The 24,395-nt window shown below is 46.3% G+C and overlaps 1 protein-coding gene across 1 annotated transcript in view; it reads right to left on the bottom strand.

The window, feature by feature from the left end:
- Window positions 1-2,623, bottom strand: part of LOC144934512 (zinc finger protein 385D-like) — a 49,128-nt gene extending 46,505 nt beyond the window's left edge. Inside the window, exon 1 of the mRNA XM_078860357.1 lies at window positions 2,489-2,623. The gene's annotated coding sequence lies outside the window, so the exon portion shown is untranslated. The remainder of the gene's footprint in view (window positions 1-2,488) is intronic.
- Between the last annotated feature and the right edge of the window lie 21,772 nt (window positions 2,624-24,395).

Raw genomic sequence — 24,395 nt, 5'->3', positions numbered from 1 at the left:
AGCGGTTAGGCAGAGAAAGTGCACTGCAGCTTCTAACTACGGCACCACACCAAGCCCTGTCAGCAGGGCCTGATGAATGACTAAATGATGAATGAGTCAACGGTGAAAAATGGCCATGGCCATTTGCAATCAACCCTCCTGCTCGAGTCATTCATTTACTTGCTTTGCCACCATCTGTACAGAAATTCTTAGTTGTCAAAAAAAAATTGGTGAAATCTTTTTCAAGAGCCACCATTTGATGGATCTATGCTTTTTTTCCCCTCCAAAGCCTTCGAGGTACGTGGCTCCTACACCATCGCTCCTCCGTTGTTTGAATTGCAGCAGAATGGTAAAAAAAAAACCTCTAAAGAATTGACATCACATCATTTGAAGGGTGTATTTTGAGAGCTGTATATCTTTTTTGTAACGTACCTCAGGGCCTGTTCCCTGTCTACATTTAGCACCAGTGAAATATATCCAGAATTGATTTTTTTCAATCACACACATCAGGTGTGACTGATGTGCGTAAAAATTATGGCGGTGGAACAACGCCACTCTTCATTATCCTCTAATCCACACAACTGGCGCCTACAGTGTTTTGCTTTTTCACGTAATTCCTGTGACAATTCACCGGGCAGAGTCTCAACGGTGTTTGAAGTCAAACGGAACCTTACTGCAACGGTAGCTGGATTAATGCACGTAGCAGTTACCCCACCGTAGGCATTGAATCGATATATATGTTTTAATATATATAACAAAAAACAGGGGCAAGATACGATTTAAATAATTGAAAGCCCCATGCCTAATTATTGCTGAGCAGTGTCATTTCATGCCTTCGTACACGCCCAAAATGCTCGCAAGCATTTTTCACACCAAGAAGCAGGAGCTGCCACCCCCCCTTCCCCCGCCCCCCCTATCCCCCTCCCCCTCCCCACCATCCCCCTCCCCCCGCCCCCACCGTTTACATTCGACGCCTTCCTCACTGCTTTACCCACCCGCTCCCACTGAGGAAATTATCTAAATTATTCAGCTGGTAACAAACGCGCTGATATGCCGCGGACGGGATATGCAAAAACCCAGTCAAATCAGCATATGTGAACAAGGGTGCAAACAGCCGTTTGCTTCAATCAAGTCTCATCAGCACGTCTCTGACAGCCGCCCGATGACCAGGTGGTGTTCACAGAGATGAAGCAAAGGTGCAGCCCTGCAAGTTGCCTGCTCGCACCGCTGCTGGTGGAAAGGCGTCCACTAGAAGGAGCCCTCGAGAGCCCCTCTAGAGGGCCCCTCTAGAGGGTATTCGATTCTACTTTTTCACACTGGACAAACGTCTTGGAAGCGATAATTGTTTTTCTTTACCATCTTATCTGGCAACAAAACTGACACCTTTTTTTACGAGGAGTCATGTTTGCATAGACCACAATACCTGCAGTCATAATACAAACAAAAGAACATAACTCTGATAATATGCACTGTCCTTGAAGTTGATTGGTCCACACCCGAGACAGCTTTCCTTAGAGCCTAGTCTCACATGGGTTGGACCAGATGACGCCAAAAGGACCAATCAACCTCAAGGACAGTGCACACATTATCAGAGTTATGTTTTTTGTTTGCATTATGACTGCAGGTATTGTGGTCTATGCAAACACGACTCCTCGTAAAAAAGGTGTCAGTTTTGTTGCCAGATAAGAGGGTAAAAACACCAATTATCATATTTTTTACTGGCAAAAGAGGTACCAATGGTGCCTTGGAAGCGGTGAGAGTATCTACAGGCGCCTGGTTGATCGACTAACTGCGGTGTCCCCATTGACGCTGCTGGTTGGACAGAGGCGGTCTCAGTTGATCTCAGCCCTGAGCAAGTGGTAGAAATTCCGCATTCCTATGGTGGAGGCGACTCTATCCATAGAGCATCCCACTGTTGACTTCCCTACCAAGGGATGTTATCGACCGCAAAGTGAATATGCTGAGTCAACCCCTATCCAGGATTTCAACTCGCAAATCTTCCAAATGCAAGCCGCTCACTCTACAGCTGAGCCACCTGTCCGGATATCCCAGCATGACTAAGTACACAATATCAATATCTCAACACCACGATCAGCATTAACATCACAATGTGAACCGTGAAGTAATGCAAAGAAAAATATAATCACACAACGAGCACGTTAGCAGTTTGGCATATCCGGAGCTTTGCAAGCGTGATGCTGCATCCTGCTTACACTCGCAGTAAATCTAAGCATCTTTGGGGAGAATCCTTTAATCCTCAGCCCATAAACACGTCCCATCCCGTGTCCATCCAGCCTGCAAGATTTATGCATGCTGCACGCACAGCCAGAGACCGACCACTCTCGAGCCACCAGGGCTCCCACCACCGCCAACTAACCAATTACCCCCACCGCCACCACCGCCGCCACCACCGCCGCCACCACCGCCACCACCACCGCCACCACCACCGTCACCCAACGGTCCGACGAAAACCGCAGCACGGGCCTCTGACCACGGCGCCGCCTCCTACCTTGGCCCGGGGCGGGGGGCCCCATCATTACCCACGGCACGCCACGGCTGGGGGCAGGGCGCGGGGACACCCAGGACTGGGAGACCCACTTGTTATTCCTCGTGCACATGGCGCTCCCCACTCGAGTCCCCATGTACCCGGATTACCACTGCCCACTTCACAATCTGACGCCGCGCCCGAGCCTGCTCCCGTTGCGGTAGATGCACGAGAAAGTTGGAATGTTTAAAAAAAAAAACACCGGAAAACTTTGCATTTTTATAAATGTGGTCGTTGTCGGTCAGCGCTGGGCAGCAATGGATACATCAACAAAGCTCCGACGAAGTACTACTATATGGCTCTACCGCGTGCTCTCATGTTGTACCGCGTGCTATTCGGCATTAGCGTCAGTTCCTTTAGAAGTTCCCGGAACGTGGAGCAAAAACCCAAGAAGCTCCCAGCAAGTAAAACCGAAACGTCAGACTTCAAGCCGAGCAGCACACGCCGCGATACAACCTGGAAACATCGGAGAGCGGGGCGGCAACAAGCCATGAACTTTACACGGGGTTTTGTTACGGTTATAAATAGCCACGGCTTTGGTTTCATTATCGAGGATTAAGCAAAGGCTGTCATTTTATCTGCGCCGCAGCGAGCGCCGATGTCCATGGCATCCCACGCCGGGGTGGCAATCCGAGGGACGTGACGACGCGTTGCCGAAAGGGGCTCGAAATGCTGACGTGGGCCTCCCCCAACGTGCTGCTCGTGTGTTTCGCAAATGTGCCTCGAAATTGCTTCAAGTTCCATATGACGATACATGTTTTACACCGCATCCTCCGATGCCCTGCTACTTGCTTTTAAAACATAATAAAGCCTCGTGCGCTCTGCAAAAAAACGGACAGATACCGATGCACACATTCCACGGATTTAATTTGATTCTTACGTTCGTATGTATGTTGGACTTCTTTCGCACCGTACGTAGCCAACCGTGCTAAATCTGAGATGCTAATCAGAGGTTCACGATGGTTGCGTCGAAAAAATATTTTGTTTCTTATTCGCGTATGTTGAGTGTGGCCACATAAGTGGCATACTGGCATGGCTTGTAACTCCGGAACAGACGACCGCTAATCCAACGCGAAGAATACGAAGTCGTTGTAAGTAATTGGTTCACGTGACCCTTACAGTCACTAGCGGTCGCACGAACACACTGTTCATTAAATCCTTTCCCCCGTATTGTGAATCGCGAGAGTAGCGAACCACTTGCATGCCTTCGACATGTGTACACACACACACGTGTCTGGGTGGGTAATTGTAAAGGACAGTAATGGGCTGACCATTCATAGTCTCGCACAAACGCCGTCTCTGTAAGTCAAGGATGATTTTGTTTCGAGTGAAGCTTGGAGCTGCTTGTCAAAGTCCATTTCACTCTGTTTTTGTGTTGCAAGTTGTTGCCTGTATATGCGGTGCATGCACAGCGTGATGTTGTCATTCCACTGCTGAATGTGGGCCTCCCACTCCTTGCGAGTCGGCGACGGTTATTGTCATCATACTTCACCACGCTGATCAGTCAGTGCGAGTTGGGAGGCGCGTGCAGAACAACAATGGCTATTGCGGCACTGCCCTCTACTGCCCACAGCACCTATAACGCCTGCTGTTTGTGTGTGTGGCCGTCGCCTATCCAATCACTGTCTAGGCTCAAGCCAGCTTAACTTCCAAGATGTGGAAGCTAAGCTGGAGTGATGAGAACGAGCGCATTCCGGATGATTTGGTCACTGGAAAGTTGTTGCTGCACTGTAGCTGAATTGTTTATAGCAGACAACGGCTGCTGTGAATATTTAACATTCTTGCCAACATTTGTTTATCCGAATAGAAAATGAGCGTTGTACTCGTGTACGTATGTGTTTAATAAAACATAGAGTTGTTTACATTTCTTAATTAATTAAGAGATTACATCAAATAACCACACGCAGGTGTAATTTGTTGGCATTTTAATGAATAATTAAATCGCCTATGATGAGCACGGTTGTCTACGTACGGTGCGAAAGAAGTTCAACATATATACGTAGGTTCTATCACAGGCGTAAACGAGCGGGGGGGGGGAGAGATGGAAACAGACTGGGAGGGGGTTGGAGACGACCAGGTGGGGACAGCTGGTTTTTTTTGTGGCGGAATTTGCCTTCGTGGTTTCGCATCGACAGAGTGCCGTGCAGTCCAACAGCCACAGATGCATCGCAACACAGCTGTCCTTAGACTGTCACTTACTTGCTCGCATTCTACAAATACAACAAGGTGCACGACCGGCAGCAGAGGACACTGCCGCAAGCAGCACTTACATGGATTCGAGTCCCATTAATCCATGAGTACTACCTGTGTTATCGATGAACGTGTTGAGTCTTTCGTGGTTTGTGAACCACTGCCAAAGCAGTGTCACAAATGAATCCATCTCTACGACTACCGCATGGGTCAAGAGAGCGGGACTACGTCTAAGCAGCCCAAAAAGAAAAACGTTGGTTGTGGCATTTGAGCACAGGTGTCTGAGACAGATGCTTGAAATGCCACAATCAGAATGTGTCTTCATACTCGAGGAATCAGATTAGTAGAATATTGTGGCAAGACAGGATGAGCAATGCAGAAGTCCGAAATATAAATATTGTAGGTATGATTCTGAGCAAAATTTGCTTTGGGTATGACACGTGTGCAGGATGGGAGAAGGTCGTTCACCTACTTTGGCATTTTGGTGGTCTCCGTAAGTCCGGCGGCTAAGGGGAAGACCTTAGACGGATGGTTAGACACTATTAGCGCAAATCTTGGCGGCCGTGTGTCTACTGTGCAGCAGCTGCGGTATCAGGCACAGGGTATAAACCATTGGTGAGGTGTGGTGGCATCAACGGCTTTGGCTAGGCTCACTTCTTGATCTTGACCCAACTTTTGGATCGAGAAAAAGCTCTCAAAGCACTTGCATTCGATCCTGAGGCTCAGTGAAGAGCAACTGGGACCGTGCCACTGATCCTTACCAACAGAACAAAGTGTGGCAGATGCAGGTTTCTCCAACACTGAGAGGCCATCGAGAATAGCCCACAAGTGTGGTGGCTGCTATCACCAATCTCCAACCATGGACCACATAGTAACACCAAAACTCACTTCGATAATTTTCCAGGAGAATTTCAGACATTCACCAGGTTCCTCATGAAGCCGTCTGCTGGCTCACTCACCAACCTCGACGAAAACTTGTGTAAACATCGCTGATCAACTGCCCACCACACGAAAGAAAAATGTACACGTCTAAAAATCCCCCCCAAGAAAGGACGAAAAGTCCTTTTGTGTGAATTGAAATTTGAAAAAAATAAGAGTATCGATGCAAACAAATCGATTGGAATGGGCACAATTAACGTGTAAAATTAAAAAAAAATCCATCACCAACGATACATTTCAATTTACAGTGCAATTCGGTGGAGAACACCAGGTCAAGCTGAATGTTAACGAGCCCGGGGTAATGAGCGTGAATCAGTGGCGTCACACGGAGTCAATTGTGAAGGTCTTTTAAAAGCAACTGCTGTAACAAAAAAAACCTGCTGCCTCTAAGCATTATAATTACATCGATACCCGCGCGCACGTGGGAGTTGAGTGTTGCGCTGAAGACCAGAGCCTCCCCCTTGGCGAGAGCGACTTTTGTCAACATTAAGACGACCCCTCCCCCCTCATCAGTGGTGATGCTGGCCCACTAAGAGCCCTAAACAATTTGGGACCAACCCTCTCACCTTGCATTGATCAAATCCGAGTGAGATGTCCGGTCAAAGTGATTAATTGCTTCTAGATTTGAAGCTTTCGTGACTGCAAGGATTCATACTCTTAGGTTTTTTCGGTAAAGTCACGTAAGTTACCTACGTGACTTTACCGAAAAAACCTAAGAGTATGATTTATTGCTGAAATGAGCATTGAGGCGGTGATCCTGTCCTCTTTTTACAGCCCTCAGCCAGTGGTGGAAATTCCACGTTTTTATGGTGGTGGTGGTGGTGGTGGGAGCGAGTCTCTTCCGTAGAACAACCACTTGACTCCCCCTTAAGAGATACTGACAGCAGATAGAGTTGTAGGCAGACGAAAGAAGACTGATGCAAACGAGATGGAGATGTAATAAAACGAGAGAGGTGGAGACAAGAAATAGGAATGTAGTGATATGAGAGAAAACATACAGGTGAAAGAGGAGGCAGTACACTGGTATAGACCAGAGACAAAGTTAGATGAGAGAAGAGAAAAATACAAAATAGAGGTGATAAAGACGATGTTAATTACATTGTTTTATGTTCGTTAGGATAAAACTTCGAGGTGATATTTGGTTTGCTCCTATGTTTTCATTAATTTGGGAACCCGTAGAGCTATTTGGGACCCTAAATGTTTGCTAGGCTTGCTTAGGCCTAGTGCCAACCCTGCCACCACTCTCCGTTGCCACCTCTGAGGTACAAAAATCCAGTACGCATCTTGGGACGACGAATATCTCACATTAACGGAAGTGGGGGGGGGGGGGGCTACATGCAAATGAATTTCCTTAAGTGTCATATTATTTCCCAGGACCCCAATCTCAAACGAGAGGATGACGATCCTGAGAAAAAAACAGGACAGATGACAAACGTGACACACAATTAAGAGTCACAAATATTCAATAAGATCCAATAGGATATTAAGCAAATGGCCAGCTCATCTAGGATAATACAGTGCCGCCAAATAATCAGGACTCCGGAAAGGCCCTCCCGTCAATCATTTAGAAGCCTCCAGATTATTTCTCTGGCAGGTTTAAAATGACACCGTGGCTGCACGCAAATAGCGGCAAAAAGCCGCCCAGATTGCGTGTGTGAATGGAACAGTTCGGCTTTACTTATCTGCGCAGCAAGCCGGGCAGTGTCGCCGGCGTAAATCACCAGCTGAATTATTAATAGGTAGCTGTCGCTGTTTGCTGTTTATGGTTGCTCCGGCGAACAAGATGCTGCAAGCATGCTAATCCCAGTTCTTAAAGCAAATGTGTGTGTGTGTAGCAACCGGTTACTCTCCATGGAAATTGGGCAGGACTCCATCGCAGGTTACAAATGGGAGTCGGGCTCCCTCTGGCATCAACAAGATCCTGAGACAAACACAAGGTTTGGAGGTTTCACTTGAATGCTCTAAGGTGTAAATTGTGCTGAAACTTTCGTCACCGAAAAGGTAAACTTCCAGGTCCGGTATTACGTGGCACTTTCAAGTAGATTTCTAAATAATCTGCTTTTATAAAACAAAAAGCTGTTATATATTTTGGAATACCCTTGAGAGTTATCTCGAGTGGAGGGCCCTCCACCAGGAGTGGCTGAGCAAGCAACTGCAGGGCTGCGCCTTTGCCTTTAACTTGTGCACGTTTGTTGATTTTAAAAAATAAGTATGACATTGTTTGATGTGCACAGGATATTGTGTGTGTGTTGACAACACAGCTCAAGTAAAAAAAAAGATCTAAAACTATCGACAACATCGATTTTTTTTTCTTAATAAAAAAATAATGCACCTTATATAACTGCAGTCAGCAAGGTCTGACTTTGGTAAAGAAACAATAATGAATCACGACAGATTTCTCGCCTGCAGTTAAATTCATAAGAAATAACGATCAATCAGTGCTTTATTTATCATCTGGGCATCGTCCCTGAGCTGGGTGGACATCGACTCTCAAACCAATCCATGGAGCTGGCACATCAGGGCCAGCACGTGGGCACTGCTGGCTCAACCACGTCACCTGCCACACCACCATTACCTTGAGACACTGGCTCGGTGCCACCCCCCCCATATCAACAAAAGCAGACGTCTGTCTCAGATTTATGACTTCACAGCGGCGCGCAAGTTTCAGTGTGAGCGATAACAGATGAGCTTCCGAGTTCATAAATTGGCTGGAAAATGTCAGGTGGCGTGTGGCCACAGTCAATTCCACCGCTGTCCCATGCCGCCCTAATTCTTTGTACGCATTAATCGGACGGACAAAAACGCCTTCACGTTATTAGCTATCTCACAAGTGTCACGTGAAATCACGTGCTTCATTGTGGGAGAATGTATGAGCGATTAGGGGACGTGAATGCATCACGCTCTGATAAACTTAATAATGTATGACTTTTGAAATGCAATTAGGGGCAAACTGCATGCATTCAACCTCCAATCAATGTAAAATGCAACCTCTGTTTACCAAATGTGGCGACAATTACACAACAAAATGCAACTGTCAGCAGGCCAGGGATTAGTTCACAATGTACAAAAATGGAGGAGAGAATTTGTATTATTCCTGCGCTGCATTAATGAGCGACACCACAGGTCCCAAACGTTATTACGTGAATGAGGCAATGGATGAATTAGCGCTTATATCACAGCGTGCAGACAAAAGCACCCGCGCTCGCAAGGGAGGAGAGAGCAATTATGTTTTGAACCTCATGGTGCAGGCGGAAACGGACATCTGCCACTGCGTTACGCTCCGCGCACGCAAGTAAATTGTGCTTTTATGAATTAATTTGTAAGAAACGGCAGCGGAGACGAAGTGAACACAACAGGAGAGTACCTCTGGCGTGGCCAGAGGCAAACCCCGTGCACAGATCTAGAGGACAAAGCCAGATTGCGGGAGAAGTTTGAAACGCGTTTAAAAATGAGTCGCCGCGCGGCAACGACCACACAACAACAGCAGCAGCTATTCGCCATTAAGTGCTTGTGCCAGGCTACGTGCACTTTAAGGCCACGTGAAGTGTCGAACGCCCGCTGGCAGGACGTCACGGGACAGACCCAGGTGCCATGGGTTGACTGCACATGATACTGATGCTCACAAAGATAAAGATCCCCCGTATAGCTTTAACAGACTGTAGGGGAAAGTGCTGTTAGCGAGCACCTATAAAGGCTGGAACGGCACACGAAGGGGTAGGTGGCCAACACCACGCCGGCCGCCTTTGTATCCCTAATGGCGATGTTTACACACCGCACCAGGTACTCATTTGAGGCTGAGTCGACCTAGGGGAGGCCCAGGACCGGTTCAGATAATCGTCACTGGTGTTCGCCGTGAGCGGGAATCGAACCCGGGTCGCCAGGTTCATAGCGCAGCGCGCTAACCGCTCCACTGATGCACACACATACATATAGACAGACACTCTCACATATGCATATGATACAATTTGTGCATATTATACAATTTGTGCATATTGCTGCCGATCTACAATTACAATAAAAAACAAACCAGCAGGCCAACTCTACCCTCCCAAAGCATTATTAGGCCTGAATTCAGGACGAGGAATGATGGGTGCGGCAGAGCAGAGAGGCACGCTGCCGCACGGACTGATTCATGGGCTGTAAGCAGTGGAAGAGGCTCACAATTACACACGGCTGTCGCTGACTGCGATAGGCTCAAGTTACGGCGCGGGGGAGTGAATGCAGCTCCCTTATCGGCTCAAAACACCTTTCCCCGTCGCTCCCCCCCCCCTTTCATTCCATTCGCCCATTCGTGGACCTGAAAAATTAATGCCCGGCAGAGGTGGGGGGGGCACAGCATAGCTCATTTGCGGGGATAATGCCGGGACTCGCCGGAGGTTTATAGCGCAGCTACTATCAGCCGCGGCGGCGGTTCCAGTCGACTTGACGGCAGCCCGATGCCCGTACGTTACGGCCGAACACCGGGCGCTTAACGAGACGTCAAGATCTTGTCAGGAATAAATTGATTCAATACTACCCCCGCCGACTGCCTGCCTGCTAAATAGGTCGGAGGTTGCATCACATATCAGAGAGGGCGGGGGGGGGAAGTAATCAGGAGCTGGGGCCAGATGCACGGGACGGGCAGGGCTTGCCCGCACTCGGTTACGAGTGTGCTCGATTCCTGGCTCAATTCGGGCGCGCAAGCCACTCCTAGAGTTCATCGCATTGGAATAATTGTTACCGGTGTTAATGCATTATGGGTACTCCAAGTCCACCGGGGGGGGACATTTCCATTTAATTTAAAATAATGAACATTAACTTGGCCCCAAAGACGCCAGCGGCAGAGGGAAAGTAATCCACTGTGTTGAGTCATCGGCGTGAATAATCGAGTTCCATGGGAATGAGAGGCAACGACACATGGGGTTTGCGGTACAGGAGACAATTTGTAACAATCACACTTGCATTGCCTCGTACTCAAACGCAATGATAATTGACGCAACACACGAACAAAATATCGGCCACCATCGTTGCAATTGCATTAACTTGGCAACGATTAGCGCCAAATCCGAATTACAGTGAACTCCATAAGAGGTGAACATTTTTATGTTCCAGTTCTTGAGACTCGGTGAATGGCTGAGCTCGGTCGGTCAAACTGAAGCGCTGTACACAACCTAAAAGTAATGAAAATAATGACGACAATGATGATGATATTACAAATTGGAATTGTATTCGGAGAATGGGCCCGGCAACCTGTGTTCATCTCCTGGCCATGGATAACATTTCCACAAAGACCAGGCTGATGAAGTATGATCAAACAACTCCCATGTGGTGAGGCCTTTGTCTTGAATTGGATTTACAAAGGCCCGTATATTGTTGTTGTTATTAACATTATTGCCAACTTCACAATTACAATTTGCCCAAACTCTCAGTGGATTGACGAATTATTATTGCTTGTTATTTAATTATGTAAGTGTATATTTATCAACATTGTGAAAAATTATCCGATGTCTACTAATTGGCTCGGGCACAGGAAGGCAGCCGCCACGCATCAATTGCATTAATCAGTCACAATGCAACGCGTTCATTTGTCACAATATTCGGCTACATTTCAAATCAAAGTGAAAATGTGCAACTCTGACTGTAGTTGCAACTGCTCCAGAACAAAGAGAATAACCGTGTGGACTATTACAGTTACTCCAACGAAGGTGCCAGCAGCCTACCCAGCGGTCTTCTTCATGCCGACAACATCGCCAGGAGGCTCTGGCCATCGGACAATCTACGTAAAGATTTACGTTAAAAAAATAGACACAGAGAAGCCAAAAAAGCTGCATAGCACATATGTCAAAAATGCACTGCAGATCCTGAAGACGCATCTTGGCACGTGCCGTGAAACGTCAGACATCATGCCGAACAGCACGTGGTACAACCCGCAAGCTTGCCTGAAAGGTTTTATACAAGTATATTAAAACAAAAACACGAGCAATATTTTCCAGGGGAGCGGTGATGCATTTGTTAAAATCAAGTGGCCAAATTCAATACTCGGTCACGACTAACGTCAGTGGCTTTAACTGATATCTCTACCAGTGCTGGGCACTCCTTCAACCTGCACTGACCAGCGCGGTGAAGTATAGTCGAACACCCCTCGTGACCGACACAGTGTAACAGAGGCCTTCATCCAGCAGGACTGTAGATTATGTTTCCTAAACATCTAAAGTATTCACGTATCTGCTGCACGCATTTATGTACGTGTGTTTGCGTATACCAAGTGCCTTGTTTGCGTGTGCGCGACACGCGGGGATTTCGTAACCAAGCTCTGCAACGTCTACTGGTGCCAAGACACTAAACCCAGTGTGGCATTTGTGTCCCCGAAGGCGAATAGTTGACTATAAATTCTCGGTGTGAACATCACGCACGGTGTATCAACATGCTGGCACATATCAACAATGCTGAGAATCTTTTCTGAATCGCTGGGGCCACGGAGGCTGTGAGGGGCAAAGAGCATTGCCCTAGGGGCACAGCCACGCTTTGCAATATAAGAATAGGTTTTATCCTTTCTGGCAATAATACAGGTGTTAAAATGTTAAAACACCAAACATAAACCTTTTGCAACGAATCATGCCTGCATTAACCACACATACTTGTGGTGAACATGCAAACAAAAACATGCTCTGGTAACATGATGCATTGTCTATGAAACTGATTGGTCTACACCAGAGACAGGCTTCTTTAGGGCCTCGTCTCAAACAGTCTCAGACCAGAGAACGCCAAAAGGCGAAATATATATATGACCACAATGCATATATTACCAAAGTATGTTCAAGTTTATTTTGTTTAACTAGATGACAACTCAAGATAAGAGTCTCATTTGCAAGAGTGATCGAAGGCATGAGTCTGCCAGTCGGGGGTGATAATCGCTATTGTGTAGTCCCAATTGATTAGTTAGTTAACATATCTCTGCAAGAGTGAATCAGGTCGCTTTAGATGTAGATGTAGGGCTGCATCTACACTTTGAAAGTAACTCAAGTTTTTGTTTTATCATCACTTTTCCATTACAAATAAGATCTATGCTCTTTGGTTCTTTCGGTAAAGTCACTTAGGTAGAAAAATCAAACAAAATGAAAATAATATATCACAACGTTTCGATCGCAACACAAGCAGTCGTCCTCAGGCGGAAAAAAAAATTATAATCCAGCAATGGAAGGTTCAGCAGTTCCACTTCTGGATTTTAATTTGTATTATTTTTTCTCGCCTAAGGACGACCGCTTGTGTTGCGATCGAAACATCGTGATATATTATTTTCATTTTGTTTTATTTTTCTACCTACGTGACTTTACCGAAATAATCAATGAGTGATGGGTTCCTGCAGTCACGAAAGCTTCAAATCAACATAGGATCTACAAGGCTCGCCCTCCACTTTTCCACGCATAAGACACGTTCTACTGCATTGCAATCGTAGCAGATGCGCACAACTACCTGGCTGCTGACTCAGTACTGAGCCGACTGTTCCTTCGCTACTGCGTCTCGAAAGGTCCAATCATCAGCACAATCAGCATTTACGGCCCCTTGGCTGAAGGAAGAAAAATACCCCACTCGAAAACACTATGATATACAATATGTCCCAAAATGTTTTTAGCCTCATCTAAAAATGATGGGGGGGGGGGGCGGTGTCCAGCTTAGACTCCGTGGACACCCCTGTGGCTATGTCCCTGGCGTGGGCTGGAGGGTCTGGGGCCGTTTTGTTGCGGGGTGGGCGACGTGGGCGGAGGGTGTGAAGAGAAGACCGAGGGCAGCAAATCCCGCACCTGTTCCCACGACGAATCGAACCTGCCAAAAGGGGGCATACCACTAATCCAGACGCGGAGGGGGGAGGCTCTCGGAAGGGCTCTCTGGAGGCCTCAAGCAAACCCAGCGGGTTATGCCATTCGTAGAGGAGGAATGGGGTTACTCATTTTAGCACTCAGGCTGTGGAAAATGTCCGCGAACTTTTAATCATCCAGGGAAATGGTGGTGAAGGGTGGCCCGGATAGAACAATAACAACATGGCAAAAATGGCAAACATATAAAGTACGTTTAAATCAGCCCAAAGGCCCAACATGCCAAGCGGCTAGCAACAAACGACGTTACTCAAAGTGTAATAGATAAGAGGCAATACATTCATTGAATAGTGCACATTTATACAATATTCGTACATTAGGCTATTAATAAAAACAACGTTCGTAATATATATATGTAGAATAGGGGTGAATATGTAGAATGTGTCTCCGTTTGTATTGTCACTGAAAGTAGTCTGCGTGTTTGAGGCCATGTGGGCACTGCGTCACTATTTTTATTTAGCAAATGCTATTTCACGCGGCTTCCCAGAGTCAAAACATCATCCATACATCTATAAACCACCAGATTACTGTGTCACTGACCCCCAATGAGTGAGGAGCAGTTACTCATGAAGCCAGTCCATGTAAAGATGCATTGTATTTTTTAAAAGATATTGCCAAGCGCAGTTAATCCATAACACATATAACCCGCCCATGAACAATCAAGCACCTTACTATAGTAATAACGCAAGGTTTACCTTCATTAAAAGTAAAAGCTGCTAAAGCGAAAATGTTACACCAACCCAACCGACAAAGATGAGATCACTGTTGCATAACTGGTTCGAAAGCATTTGTCACCAACTGCGATCGCAGCGACATGAACTTTAATTTTTGGCAAGAGTGAAAATAACAAACACAGCGTGACACACTATTTTAAAGTGTTCTTTCTAAGGTAATGGTTACCTGATGCTTGCGAAAACCAACATCTCCAAGTGTTTTTTTTTAATCACTGATTATTTGCACGTAAGCCACTTCTGCACCACATCATTTACAGTATTATCTTTAAAATCACATAATGTCTCTGTGCACAAAGAACGAGTAATTGTCATAATCATCACCATCTTCAGCTTGCAGCTGCTAGCGGTGGGACCCCAAAGGCGGGCAATTCCTAATCAGCCTCAATCAGTGATTAATAAAACCGCGTATTCTCGCCCAAGTCATTACAAGGAAAATCTTTGTTCTTATCTTAAATTCATTTTTTATCAAGACCTTCCCGCAGAATTGCGTTTTTGTAATTGTATGAAATGTACTGTATGAATAATAATGATTATTATTATAAGTTCTATTGTACCGCCTTTTGTCGCGCCACTGATGTTTGACCATACTCTGCCACGCCGATGTGAGCCGTGGCCGGGAATTGAACTGGGGGATGCTCCGTGTTGAACTTCTACGTAGCCAACCACGATAATTTTCGGGGGTGCTGGGATTCATAGCACAGTAAGCTTCCCGCTGCAGCACCCCTACCTCAAGTCCACAGGAGACATATATGGAGGTGAAGGGGAGAATGTGCTACCACTGCTAGCACATTCTAGAGGGTTTTGGCCTCTTCTTCAATACTGTCCAGAAGTCTCGGAAGAGGTGGTAATATCCAGAATTTACTCCGCTGCGCGAACGTCCCCATAACGCAGCATAAACTTTGAAAACTCATATTTTAGACGACTCTGTTTATGCCGAACCTCTGGCGGAGCCAAACTCAGTCGCATCAAACAGACTCAGGGAACTGCCTCCACCTTCGACTCGCTTCCACGCTGGTGGCACAGGAGTGCAGTCGCCCGCATTGACTGCAGGACGCATTAACAGCCTCGAAAACACTCCCCGTAGTTGGCAGCAATTGACTTAATTGAACAACTGACAAACGTTGCAATACCAACACAAGTAGCCCATTGAAAACAGTGAAAGAGGTTATTTCTACCCGTCAAAAAAACAAAACACACGAAACTAAATTTATTATAGACATGGCTTGATTTCAGTCTGCCTGTCCGTCTGAGTCAGCAACCTGGGGAAACATTTGTAAACACGACACACCACGTCCACGATGCACCTCTCACTGTGACTGCCACTGACTGGCTGCCAGTCTAGCCACGTGCCACCTACTTCAAGCAATCCAGGAATATTCAAGTCAAAAGTAAAAGTGATGTCCTGCTTAAATGAGCATTGAGGCGGCAGCGCTCATCTCCTGTTTGAAGCCCTGAGCCAATCGTGGAAATATCACATTCCAATGGCATGGGTGAGTCTATTTATAGGACAACCACTGTTGCCTTCCCCATGAGTGGTACTCATTTGGATCGAGCCAGGAGGGATGTTGGGCTCAATCAATTCCCCAGGAGGATTTGAACGCGCATCCCTTCGGTTTGCTGTTGAGCGGAGCCGACTGGTTCAATATTCAGTGAGAGAATAATCCCTGCTTGTCGATTACACAGCCCGGTATGCAAAACACTGTGGCTGCCTTTGCAAATGCCCTCTCTGGCGAGAACAAGGTGCGAAGTACGCTCCCGTCGATTGCCTAATGCCACGCCGCCACTGGAGGAATAGCGGATGGATGAGTTAACATTTGTTTCCGCTCCCAAACCTGTCGGCGCTCCCAACCCACATCCTCATCCCTCAGGCGCAGTGCTTGGGACGGCCACTAATGGAGCCAGAGCTTAAACTGCTGACGACGACACGATGATGAGCTCTTAGCGAATTCATCAGCACGATTTATTTGCTTATTTATTTATGTTTCTGCCTCTTAGTGGCCCTAAAAAAACGCGTCGTCCGCAATGGCAATTAAAAATGCATTGAAGCAAAGAGGAAGCGTTTAATTCGGTGCTTTTTTTGGCGACATAATGAGCGGATGAGAGCCACGCGACCCCGAGATGGGAAGGGGAAGAGAAAAATCCATCAGTCACGGGAACATTTTCGCTGTCCCCCCCCCCCCCCCATTGCTTGATTGAAGCATAAACCGCACTCGTGAGCTTTCATTTGTATTGTGACAAAAAAAAAAACGTCCATCCAAATCTGTACGACGGATACAACCATGCTTTATTTCCAAATGGTGTTTGTGTCCTAAATGCGTGACCTTCACCATTTTGCCGAATGAGGCCTTTATTGAGTTGCGGAGACTCAGAAGGCAATCACGTCACGCTCGGTCACAGAGCAGGAAGGTAACATTGGGTAATTGAACATATGCTCAGCTAGACTAAAATAACACAGTTTCCCGCACTGATATAAAAAAAACACCGATCATGTGACAACACCAGAAAAAAAGATCAGGAAGGCACACGCGTGTAAACATTACACAGGAATGCATTCTACTTGAAAAGAAGACATGGTCACGTGTAAGAAATGTAAAAAAGAAAAAACCGTAATATCATTTAATTGGAATGCATTAAGGATTAAAGAAATGTTTGCAAGCATAAAAGATACAATTTTCATGCCCGCTTTGCTCGGCTCTTCAACATTTAAATGCTACGCCATTTGACAGCGCTGTGGCACTTGTACGAGCCCACTGCACGCACACTTCCGTCAAGGTAACGACCGCCAGGAAGACACCCGCGTTCACTCAGCCGGAGAGAAGGTGTCATCTAGCCCGCCGCTTCACGCGACAGACTCCACGGAAAATGTGCCCCACCAGCAGCACGGACTCCAAGAGGAACGAACGGTGGTGTTGGGTGATGGCGGTGGTGATTGCGGTGGCGGTGATGATGATAACGTACTCTTAGTTCTTTCGGTAAAGTCACGTAGGTAAAAAATGAAATTAAAATTAATAATAAATAAATAAATAAATATCACGTTTCGGAGGCAACACAAGTCTCCGTCATCAGGTGGGACCGTCACAGCCAGATTTGCTGCAGCAAATCTGGCTGTGACGATTTGCTGCAGCAAATCTGGCTGTGACGGTCCCACCTGATGACGGAGACTTGTGTTGCCTCCGAAACGTCGTGATTTTTATTTTATTTTTATTAATTGTAATTTCATTTTTTACCTACGTGACTTTACCGAAAGAACTAAGAGCATGAATCCTTGCAGTCACGAAAGCTTCAAATCTAGAAATGATGATAACGGTGGCGGTGGGTGGTAACAGTGGTTATGGTGTTGATTATAAAGGTTGGGCGATGTAGTGGAGGTAATAACGGTAATGGTGGTGGTGTTAACAATTATTGGCGGGAGTGGTGTTGGTGGTGGAAATGACAGTGGTGTTTGTAGCTGTGATGGTGGTGAGATTATGATATTGCTAGTTTTGGGGTTGGCGGGAGTGGTAATAACAGTGGCGGGTGGTCGTAATGATGGTGAAAGTGGTGGTTGTGTTGTTGCTGCTCTCTACAGCACTTTCCCCAACAGTCTATCGAGGCTATATATGGGATATTTGTCTTTGTGTTGTTGTTGGTGGTTTTTATATTGTGGGGAACGGTAGTGTAGTGGGTAGAGCACTGCGACCCGAGTTCGATTCCTGCTCACGGTGACAATTATCTGTGACAATTATCTGTGACAGTTATCTGTGACAATTATCTGAATCGGTCCTGGGCCTCCTCCGAGGTCGACTCAGTCTCAAATGAGTACCTGGTGTGATGTGTGGACATTGCCAATGGGGAGACAAAGGCGGTCGGGCATTGGTGCTGGCAACGCACCCCTTCATGTGCTGTTCCGGCCTTCATAGGTGCTCGCTAAAAGCATTTGCCCCGATCGCCTGTTAAGGCTATACCGGGGATATTTGTCTTTGGCATTGATATTGGTGGGGTAATTTGTAGTGATAATTAAGTGTTGTTGGTGGTGGTGGTGGTGATGATATGAAAATAATAAGAACAGGTTTGACCCTTTCTGGCAATAAAACCAGGTGTGAAGATGTGCACAGGTTTTAAAACAGATTTTAATACTTTGATACTGCCAATGGTCTCATGGGGCAGCGTTAGCTGCGGAGGTGGGAGGGTGACTATGGTGGTGGTGTCACAATAGTGGTGGTGGTGAAGAGCCAAGCTACCTTTACGATTAAAAACACTTTAGTTTTCGCCACCAAAAGGTTCTCATACATCGGAATGAGTGTAACTGTAACATTTCCCTTGGGCACCCAGAGAAGAGGGTTCGTAACTTTCAGGTTTGCCGGCTGCATAGCGAACTATTTATAGGACATTCCTTGGGCTCCTGCTTTTCCCATGAGGACCTCACACGCACAGAGGCATGGGCAGTGCGGTTCGTCCCTTCTGTGGCCTTGCTCGGGACGTCTTCTAGATTTTCCAGATGAATCTGACAAACCCCTAAATTGGGTCCAATATGTGAAAATCTGAGTTCGCATCCTGGTTCAGTTGTCACTCGTCCCATAAAAAGGTGTAATTTTGGATGAATCTGACAAAATGTGACGTTATTTCCATGACTTCCAGTTGTGACTCTTTTCGCCAAAAGTACCATCACGTGATGTCATTTTGACGATCCAAAAAGTTACTTTTAGTTAGTAGTCCAAAATAAAATTCGTAAATTTGGCCCCAAAATCTGAGAATCCAACATTTGAAATTTACTCTCATAAAGAGACTCAACACTCTGCACTCACACAAAGCCTCACACTCTGCACTCACACAAAGTCTCACCAGGAACAGTCGTGGGCAGCACGCGAGGTTTTGAGTGAGCACGACTGTATCGCAGTTATCTTTCCTCTCATTTATTTCAATTCTGCTCTTGCCTATGGCATCAAACATGCTCAGGAGCTAAACACAAACGTCCGAGGTCTGATAGCCACGAGAGGGCTTCAGGAGAGAATTCGTGTAGTTTTTCAATTCCTCATCTGGCTACAGTGGGTTTTTCTACGTGGGCCATAGTGTTGGGTTGCATGGCCAGAGTCGCACGATGAAGCAGCTGTACGCAGCGGCCTGTTGATGTTCTGATGAGGTTCTTGGTCCACCAGTTTAATAAAAAAAAAAGAAATATGATGCACGCACAATTTCACGGGAATAAGTTTCTATGCATTTGAGTGCGTGTGCGTGTTCTGGGCATGTGACGTTAATTGGAATATTTCAGATGTCTAGACGTAATAATCTGCGCATTAATAGCACAACGCGTAGAATGTCTTCTCGTTCTTCTGCTTCATTATGGCGTATGGAGAGCAACGATTAAATATGTCATTAATAATGAACGGACGGTGGAGAAAGTGCTATTAGTGAGTGCATATTATGGCCGGCGTAGCCCAAGAAATGAGGGTAGGGCAAGTGCCATGCATGTCTACCTTTGTTTTCCTTCTACATGTTTGATGTTTATATACTGCAAAGGTATCTTGCTTACGTTATGCTGAGCTGAATAAGTTCGAGCCCAGGTCAGGGTCTAGACACTACCAACGTGCAGGTTTTATGTATGCGGAGATGATACTCTTATGTGGCGGCGGAAGCTCATTTCATGCTAATCTCTCTATCTAATCTCTCTCTCCCTAATCTCCCCCATTAACACAACTGACGTGCTTGCCAGCTCAGACCCCGCTTGCTTGCCTATCGCCACGTATATAACCTCTTGTTGTAACAGCTCTCTCGCTGGTTCAGCAGTTCCACTGCTGGATTATTTTTTCCGCCTGAGGACGACCGATCGAAACGGCGTGAAATATTATGTTTTGTTTTATTTAATTTTTGTACCTACGTGACTTTACCGAAAGAACCAAAGAGTATAGTTGTTATATACTCTCGGGGTATCTAAAGGCATCAATGTATTTATCTAAATGTTTAAGCTCACAATGCACGAATCGAAGGCTTGCAAAACAATCAATGATTTCCTTTTGCAAAGAGAATGGTGGCACGGTGGTCAGCACACTACGATATGAACCTGGTGATCTATGTAAAGTGGGTTCTACGGAGGCATACACTTGAACTTGGAGGCAACACGTTTATTATACGACCCCAACAGGGTAACTACATAAAGGTAACACTGGTTAACTAGACCACAACGGGGTAACTACATAACCGGGTCCGTCAGTAACACACTGCCTGACCCACGATGCCGAGCGTAAAGACCGAAGACCGAGGGCCGAGGATCGAAGAGACGTAGCACCGACGGGTTCCATTCCAACAGACAGCCCGGATCAGCTCTCGGGACTTTCCTTTTATTCCTATTGAGCGTGTCCTGGCTACGCCCACGGTCACGCCCCCTTCTAGATCCTACTAGAAGACTCTGGGCCATATATCACGTGTCCCTCTCGCCACCCTTTGGCCCCCCTCGCCCCCCTCTCCTAATCACGTGCCCTCTCGGGTTTACCCAGACTGTCACGTCCTCACTTGCCCTCTCGCTCTGCCCATCACCAGGACCATGCCCCCTAGGGCCGCTTCCATGCCATATCTACTCTGGTGCCAGAGAGAGGCTCAAGACGCACAGTTCCACTCTTGTGACAGTAGCTGGCGCTAAACGCCATAGTGACTCTATTTACGTCACTACATATGTGTAATTGCTGGTAATCAGTGAACATGAGTGTACTGAGCAAGAGGTACAGGAAAGCGTGGACTAATCTCCATCCTTTCCATCTGTATGGGATAGAGTATTTGCCCTATTGCACACGTGGGTTTTCTTCGGGTGCTCTGGTTTCCTCCCACATGTATTAGCACTCACTAATTGGCTAAAACATCTTAATATAGAGAGGACCACAGAATTGTGACAAATGTTGGCACTGGCTCACTGTCTGGCTACTGCCTTGTAACTCCTCTGTGGTTCCTCAGCGATTGTGAGATGCAAATTTCATGAACGACGCTCTACAAAACGAAACTCCAGGGTGCTTCAAAATTGTTTTAACAATTATAAGGGACTATCGTATTTAATGGAAAATTAACGGATAATACACTGTAACGTGATAACAAATGTTATGTTCGCCATCATTGTCAACACGCGCCTGGAATCTTCTCCAGGTGGTCTCCAGAGCCCGGAGGCACATTTCTTGTGGTGTTGTTGCAAATTTTCAGAAGTGTCAACATTTTTTTGAAGCATCCTGTATATTATTATTTTACACAAATATCCATATGCGGATTATATATGTGTTTTTGTCCCCACACAATAAAAAAATATTTACTTTGAGATAGCTTTCCAGAGATGCCATTTATGTGCCTAAAAACCACGTCACCCAACAATAGAATGATATTCACCATTACAGTTCCTTAGGAGTTTGGAGAAAATTGCAACCATGAAAATAATGCATGAGCCCATCAAAGCCCTGTGAAGCTCTGATCATATCCACCGTGGATGCCGCGCCTCAAAGACGCCACTCGGTCTTGCAAAAGGAGTGTAAATAATGTGTTTGGAATAATGGCCTCATTCAAGCGTTTTAGAGTCTACAAGCAGCCAACTCTGTTTCTGCATTGTATCATATGTGCTGCCAAACAGGGGTGTCGCTCTCGATGTCAGAATCAGAATATGTATTTATGCTGGAGAAATCCGATGAGCTATAAAGCTCTTTTTTTTTACAGATGTCCAATAGGGACGGGTCAGAGTGTTACAACAACAACAATAATACAAAAACACGATAGAAGTGCAAAGTATAGGAAAGGTAAGTAAATCACACAAAACGTACAAATAAAACTGAACTATGTTTCATTTTACTAGATAAAGCAACCAAATTATATAAATCATAATAATGAGTGTCCAGGAGATGCAACTGCTCCACATGCCAGAGGAGCCCAGGCAAAGAGGTACAAAGATGTGAGTGGGGGGGGGGGACGGCTCCGACAGTGGATATTGTACAGGGGGTCCCAATTCTTTGCTTTGAACCAGCGCCCACGCCATTAAAGCTAAATTAATAGTGATGCTGAGACGCTGAAGAGACTGATACAAAATTCATTTCGTTGGGGGTGAGGTGCAGTGAGGGCTGAGCTCCCTAGACACTGAGATTGTCTGCAGCAGAGACCCGGGTAGATAAGGAGATGAGACACATTTGCGAGTATCAAACAGGATTAGGTAAGCAATGTAGAATTCCACGAACAGATATTCACGAATGCAACAACATTTCATTATTTCGGGCCATCCCCAGCATTAAGCCCTAGATGACTACAAGCTGCAGACAAATGCCCTACGAGTTGATATGAGTGCGTACAAAGCACGTATCACATTCAAGCTTTAGGAGCGCGTGTCAGTCAGCTCGCCACGTCTTCCCCCGCTGCCCCAGTGAAATATTGTGGGGAGCAGCACGAGCCCTCTCGAGGGAAGACAAACAAGGCGAGCGCCATTTCGATGTAATCGTCATTCGCCACGCGTATTGCTACCGGGCGCCGTTAATAGCGCGCGCGCACGCACACGGAGGACTCGACGTCGGTGTTTGAGAGCGACGCAGTGAACAGCGGCAATCTTCTTCTTGGTTCTTTCGGTAAAGTCACGTAGAAGGGAAATAATAAAATAATAAAAATAAAACAATAAAATAATACAAATAAACCAATAAAATAATTCTCAGGTCTGTCGGAAAGACAGCGTCTGAATTCTAGACGATGTCTTTCCGACAGACCTGTTCTTCACCTGAGGACGGCTGCTTGCGTTGTGGCCGAAACGTCGTGAGAATTATTTTATTATGTTTTATTTTTATTATTTTATTATTTCCCTTCTACGTGACTTTACCGAAAGAACCAAGAAGATGAATTGCTGCTGCAGTCACGAAAGCTTTAAATCGAAATTTAACAGCGGCAATGTTTGCGGGCGCACTTTCACTTCGGGCTCGTCGTCCCCTTGATGGCTTTTGAGGCGTGGTGGTGGTGGTGGTGGTGTGCGTCACGGGTAACGGCCTCGTCTTTGTGTGTCACTGTGGGTGCCGAGGAGGAACACGACGATGCCGTTGGGTACAAGGCTGGGTTTAGTTGTCTGTGTCACTGGGACACTGAAGAAGAAAAGAGAACCCGGCCGTGTCGTCCACCTCCTCTGCCCTTACACATACAACGAGACAAATATAGCCTTTACCGGACTGTGAAGGCAAGTAAAAACTAAAAACTAACCTATTTTATTTTTATTTTATTTTACCAGGTAAGGTCCGCCGAGCTGTATAGCTCCTTTTTCAGAAGCGACATGGCCACAAATGATAGCTCAACGAAGCGGCTTATCGCGTGAAAATGTACAGCAGACGAATACGCTCGATACATGTTTCTAAATGTGGCGGGGAACCACAGGGAGAACACGCAAACTCCAAATATACAAGCATCGGGATCGAACCCACGGCCTCCTGTATACCAGGCGAGGTAGTTAACATCTGAGTGCTGCAAGCGATCACCTTTGAAGGCTGGCAGGGCAACGAGGGGGGTGGGTGACCAACAACATTCGCTTCCTTATCCTCAGTGCTGCCCAGTGGCGATGTTAATGCACCGCAGCAGGCACTCACTTAAGGCTGGGTGAGCCTCGGGGAGGCTCAGGATTTGTTCAGATATTCGTCACCAGTATTGGCCATGAGCAGCATCAAACTCGGGTCGCCGGATTCGTAGGGCAGTGCGCCAACCACACGACACTGCCGCTCCTCGTTACACGTACAAACACAAACAAACACAAACAAACAAATACAAACAAAAAATCGGCAACCCTCCCTGCCGGGATTCACTCCAATGCAAACAACAAACCATAAACAGAGTATCGTTTATATCGCTCAAATTAACATGATAGTAACAGAGCTATATTTCTTAATTTAAAAAAAATAATGCATTGTATTTGTTTCTTCTTCGTGTACCATATACAAATGTTGTCTCCCCCCCCGCAACCTTGCCCCCCCCCCCACACTCCCAAAATGTTCTTTGGTATTTTTCCGCAGTCTTCAAAAAAAGAAATGTGATTACATCACTCCCACGGTCCCCCGTTGTGTGTGTCCACGACAGAGCTGTGTCCACCACATGGATTCCCACGCTGGCAGTGTCAGTGTGGGTTTGTGCAGAGGGTGGCGGGGACCGGTCCGGATGTCACTCATCACTGATATTAAGCCTTGGCCAGGAATCGAA

This window comes from Lampetra fluviatilis, chromosome 10 (assembly GCF_964198595.1).
Source record: "Lampetra fluviatilis chromosome 10, kcLamFluv1.1, whole genome shotgun sequence".
Classification (NCBI taxonomy): domain Eukaryota; kingdom Metazoa; phylum Chordata; class Hyperoartia; order Petromyzontiformes; family Petromyzontidae; genus Lampetra; species Lampetra fluviatilis.
Note: the sequence above shows the minus strand (reverse complement) of the source record. Positions and strands in the feature narration are given on the sequence as shown.